The sequence below is a fragment of the Gymnoscopelus braueri genome (genome assembly GCF_963280865.1).
Source record: "Gymnoscopelus braueri genome assembly, chromosome: 14".
Lineage (NCBI taxonomy): Eukaryota > Metazoa > Chordata > Actinopteri > Myctophiformes > Myctophidae > Gymnoscopelus > Gymnoscopelus braueri.
Window position 1 is genome coordinate 48,482,205 of NC_137619.1, and position 6,000 is coordinate 48,488,204.

Genomic DNA, 6,000 nt, shown 5'->3' on the forward strand with positions numbered 1-6,000 from the left:
CCACACTTTTTTTTACACCTCTCGGGCTTATCCGAGAGTGTGGCGTTGTAGGGGAGGTGTCCCCGCACGCGTGCGTATGTCAGAAGTGTCGGCAGTGTCCGCCGGCGCCGGTCCAGTGTCCACCGTTGTCTGAAAACTGCACTTTTCTGACCTCTGACCTCACTGGACGGTCCGCCACACTTTTTTTTACACCTCTCGGGCTTATCCGAGAGCGTGGCGTTGTAGGGGAGGTGTCCCCGCACGCGTGCGTATGTCAGAAGTGTCGGCAGTGTCCGCCGGCGCCGGTCCAGTGTCCACCGTTGTCTGAAAACTGCACTTTTCTGACCTCTGACCTCACTGGACGGTCCGCCACACTTTTTTTTACATCTCTCGGGCTTATCCGAGAGTCTGGCGTTGTAGGGGAGGTGTCCCCGCACGCGTGCGTATGTCAGAAGTGTCGGCAGTGTCCGCCGGCGCCGGTCCAGTGTCCACCGTTGTCTGAAAACTGCACTTTTCTGACCTCACTGGACGGTCCGCCACACTTTTTTTTACATCTCTCGGGCTTATCCGAGAGTTTGGCGTTGTAGGGGAGGTGTCCCCGCACGCGTGCGTATGTCAGAAGTGTCGGCAGTGTCCGCCGGCGCCGGTCCAGTGTCCACCGTTGTCTGAAAACTGCACTTTTCTGACCTCTGACCTCACTGGACGGTCCGCCACACTTTTTTTTACATCTCTCGGGCTTATCCGAGAGTGTGGCGTTGTAGGGGAGGTGTCCCCGCACGCGTGCGTATGTCAGAAGTGTCCGCCGGCGCCGGTCCAGTGTCTGAAAACTGCACTTTTCTGACCTCTGACCTCACTGGACGGTCCGCCACACTTTTTTTTTCTTTCTCGGGCTTATCCGAGAGTGTGGCGTTGTAGGGGAGGTGTCCCCGCACGCGTGCGTATGTCAGAAGTGTCGGCAGTGTCCGCCGGCGCCGGTCCAGTGTCCACCGTTGTCTGAAAACTGCACTTTTCTGACCTCTGACCTCACTGGACGGTCCGCCACACTTTTCTTTACACCTCTCGGGCTTATCCGAGAGTCTGGCGTTGTAGGGGAGGTGTCCCCGCACGCGTGCGTATGTCAGAAGTGTCGGCAGTGTCCGCCGGCGCCGGTCCAGTGTCCACCGTTGTCTGAAAACTGCACTTTTCTGACCTCTAACCTCACTGGACGGTCCGCCACACTTTTCATTACACCTCTCGGGCTTATCCGAGAGTTTGTCGTTGTAGGGGAGGTGTCCCCGCACGCGTGCGTATGTCAGAAGTGTCGGCAGTGTCCACCGGTGCCTGTCCAGTGTCCACTGTTGTCTGAAAACGGCACTTTTCTGACCTCTGACCTCACTGGACGGTCCGCCACACTTTTTTTTACACCTCTCGGGCTTATCCGAGAGTGTGGTGTTGTAGGGGAGGTGTCCCCGCACGCGTGCGTATGTCAGAAGTGTCGGCAGTGTCCGCCGGCGCCGGTCCAGTGTCCACCGTTGTCTGAAAACTGCACTTTTCTGACCTCTGACCTCACTGGACGGTCCGCCACACTTTTCTTTACACCTCTCGGGCTTATCCGAGAGTCTGGCGTTGTAGGGGAGGTGTCCCCGCACGCGTGCGTATGTCAGAAGTGTCGGCAGTGTCCGCCGGCGCCGGTCCAGTGTCCACCGTTGTCTGAAAACTGCACTTTTCTGACCTCTGACCTCACTGGACGGTCCGCCACACTTTTCTTTACACCTCTCGGGCTTATCCGAGAGTCTGGCGTTGTAGGGGAGGTGTCCCCGCACGCGTGCGTATGTCAGAAGTGTCGGCAGTGTCCACCGGTGCCTGTCCAGTGTCCACTGTTGTCTGAAAACGGCACTTTTCTGACCTCTGACCTCACTGGACGGTCCGCCACACTTTTTTTTACACCTCTCGGGCTTATCCGAGAGTGTGGCGTTGTAGGGGAGGTGTCCCCGCACGCGTGCGTATGTCAGAAGTGTCGGCAGTGTCCGCCGGCGCCGGTCCAGTGTCCACCGTTGTCTGAAAACTGCACTTTTCTGACCTCTGACCTCACTGGACGGTCCGCCACACTTTTTTTTACATCTCTCGGGCTTATCCGAGAGTGTGGCGTTGTAGGGGAGGTGTCCCCGCACGCGTGCGTATGTCAGAAGTGTCGGCAGTGTCCGCCGGCGCCGGTCCAGTGTCCACCGTTGTCTGAAAACTGTACTTTTCTGACCTCTGACCTCACTGGACGGTCCGCCACACTTTTCTTTACACCTCTCGGGCTTATCCGAGAGTCTGGCGTTGTAGGGGAGGTGTCCCCGCACGCGTGCGTATGTCAGAAGTGTCGGCAGTGTCCGCCGGCGCCGGTCCAGTGTCCACCGTTGTCTGAAAACTGCACTTTTCTGACCTCTGACCTCACTGGACGGTCCGCCACACTTTTTTTTACATCTCTCGGGCTTATCCGAGAGTGTGGCGTTGTAGGGGAGGTGTCCCCGCACGCGTGCGTATGTCAGAAGTGTCGGCAGTGTCCGCCGGCGCCGGTCCAGTGTCCACCGTTGTCTGAAAACTGCACTTTTCTGACCTCTGACCTCACTGGACGGTCCGCCACACTTTTTTTTACATCTCTCGGGCTTATCCGAGAGTGTGGCGTTGTAGCTGAGGTGTCCCCGCACGCGTGCGTATGTCAAAAGTGTCGGCAGTTTCCGCCGGCGCCGGTCCAGTGTCCACCGTTGTCTGAAAACTGCACTTTTCTGACCTCTGACCTCACTGGACGGTCCGCCACACTTTTTTTTACATCTCTCGGGCTTATCCGAGAGTGTGGCGTTGTAAGGGAGGTGTCCCCGCACGCGTGCGTATGTCAGAAGTGTCGGCAGTGTCCGCCGGCGCCGGTCCAGTGTCTGAAAACTGCACTTTTCTGACCTCTGACCTCACTGGACGGTCCGCCACACTTTTTTTTTCTTTCTCGGGCTTATCCGAGAGTGTGGCGTTGTAGGGGAGGTGTCCCCGCACGCGTGCGTATGTCAGAAGTGTCGGCAGTGTCCGCCGGCGCCGGTCCAGTGTCCACCGTTGTCTGAAAACTGCACTTTTCTGACCTCTGACCTCACTGGACGGTCCGCCACACTTTTCATTACACCTCTCGGGCTTATCCGAGAGTGTGGCGTTGTAGGGGAGGTGTCCCCGCACGCGTGCGTATGTCAGAAGTGTCGGCAGTGTCCGCCGGTGCCTGTCCAGTGTTCACTGTTGTCTCAAAACGGCACTTTTCTGACCTCTGACCTCACTGGACGGTCCGCCACACTTTTCTTTACACCTCTCGGGCTTATCCGAGAGTCTGGCGTTGTAGGGGAGGTGTCCCCGCACGCGTGCGTATGTCAGAAGTGTCGGCAGTGTCCGCCGGCGCCGGTCCAGTGTCCACCGTTGTCTGAAAACTGCACTTTTCTGACCTCTGACCTCACTGGACGGTCCGCCACACTTTTTTTTACATCTCTCGGGCTTATCCGAGAGTGTGGCGTTGTAGGGGAGGTGTCCCCGCACGCGTGCGTATGTCAGAAGTGTCGGCAGTGTCCGCCGGCGCCGGTCCAGTGTCCACCGTTGTCTGAAAACTGCACTTTTCTGACCTCTGACCTCACTGGACGGTCCGCCACACTTTTTTTTACATCTCTCGGGCTTATCCGAGAGTGTGGCGTTGTAGCTGAGGTGTCCCCGCACGCGTGCGTATGTCAGAAGTGTCGGCAGTGTCCGCCGGCGCCGGTCCAGTGTCCACCGTTGTCTGAAAACTGCACTTTTCTGACCTCTGACCTCACTGGACGGTCCGCCACACTTTTTTTTACATCTCTCGGGCTTATCCGAGAGTGTGGCGTTGTAAGGGAGGTGTCCCCGCACGCGTGCGTATGTCAGAAGTGTCGGCAGTGTCCGCCGGCGCCGGTCCAGTGTCTGAAAACTGCACTTTTCTGACCTCTGACCTCACTGGACGGTCCGCCACACTTTTTTTTTCTTTCTCGGGCTTATCCGAGAGTGTGGCGTTGTAGGGGAGGTGTCCCCGCACGCGTGCGTATGTCAGAAGTGTCGGCAGTGTCCGCCGGCGCCGGTCCAGTGTCCACCGTTGTCTGAAAACTGCACTTTTCTGACCTCTGACCTCACTGGACGGTCCGCCACACTTTTCATTACACCTCTCGGGCTTATCCGAGAGTGTGGCGTTGTAGGGGAGGTGTCCCCGCACGCGTGCGTATGTCAGAAGTGTCGGCAGTGTCCGCCGGTGCCTGTCCAGTGTTCACTGTTGTCTCAAAACGGCACTTTTCTGACCTCTGACCTCACTGGACGGTCCACCACACTTTTTTTTACACCTCTCGGGCTTATCCGAGAGTGTGGCGTTGTAGGGGAGGTGTCCCCGCACGCGTGCGTATGTCAGAAGTGTCGGCAGTGTCCGCCGGCGCCGGTCCAGTGTCCACCGTTGTCTGAAAACTGCACTTTTCTGACCTCTGACCTCACTGGACGGTCCGCCACACTTTTCTTTACACCTCTCGGGCTTATCCGAGAGTCTGGCGTTGTAGGGGAGGTGTCCCCGCACGCGTGCGTATGTCAGAAGTGTCGGCAGTGTCCGCCGGCGCCGGTCCAGTGTCCACCGTTGTCTGAAAACTGCACTTTTCTGACCTCTGACCTCACTGGACGGTCCGCCACACTTTTCATTACACCTCTCGGGCTTATCCGAGAGTGTGGCGTTGTAGGGGAGGTGTCCCCGCACGCGTGCGTATGTCAGAAGTGTCGGCAGTGTCCGCCGGCGCCGGTCCAGTGTCCACCGTTGTCTGAAAACTGCACTTTTCTGACCTCTGACCTCACTGGACGGTCCGCCACACTTTTCATTACACCTCTCGGGCTTATCCGAGAGTGTGGCGTTGTAGGGGAGGTGTCCCCGCACGCGTGCGTATGTCAGAAGTGTCGGCAGTGTCCACCGGTGCCTGTCCAGTGTCCACTGTTGTCTCAAAACGGCACTTTTCTGACCTCTGACCTCACTGGACGGTCCACCACACTTTTTTTTACACCTCTCGGGCTTATCCGAGAGTGTGGCGTTGTAGGGGAGGTGTCCCCGCACGCGTGCGTATGTCAGAAGTGTCGGCAGTGTCCGCCGGCGCCGGTCCAGTGTCCACCGTTGTCTGAAAACTGCACTTTTCTGACCTCTGACCTCACTGGACGGTCCGCCACACTTTTCTTTACACCTCTCGGGCTTATCCGAGAGTCTGGCGTTGTAGGGGAGGTGTCCCCGCACGCGTGCGTATGTCAGAAGTGTCGGCACTGTCCGCCGGCGCCGGTCCAGTGTCCACCGTTGTCTGAAAACTGCACTTTTCTGACCTCTGACCTCACTGGACGGTCCGCCACACTTTTCTTTACACCTCTCGGGCTTATCCGAGAGTGTGGCGTTGTAGGGGAGGTGTCCCCGCACGCGTGCGTATGTCAGAAGTGTCGGCAGTGTCCGCCGGCGCCGGTCCAGTGTCCACCGTTGTCTGAAAACTGCACTTTTCTGACCTCTGACCTCACTGGACGGTCCGCCACACTTTTCTTTACACCTCTCGGGCTTATCCGAGAGTGTGGCGTTGTAGGGGAGGTGTCCCCGCACGCGTGCGTATGTCAGAAGTGTCGGCAGTGTCCACCGGTGCCTGTCCAGTGTCCACTGTTGTCTGAAAACGGCACTTTTCTGACCTCTGACCTCACTGGACGGTCCGCCACACTTTTTTTTACACCTCTCGGGCTTATCCGAGAGTGTGGCGTTGTAGGGGAGGTGTCCCCGCACGCGTGCGTATGTCAGAAGTGTCGGCTGTGTCCGCCGGCGCCGGTCCAGTGTCCACTGTTGTCTGAAAACTGCACTTTTCTGACCTCTGACCTCACTGGACGGTCCGCCACACTTTTTTTTACACCTCTCGGGCTTATCCGAGAGTGTGGCGTTGTAGGGGAGGTGTCCCCGCACGCGTGCGTATGTCAGAAGTGTCGGCAGTGTCCGCCGGCGCCGGTCCAGTGTCCACCGTTGTCTGA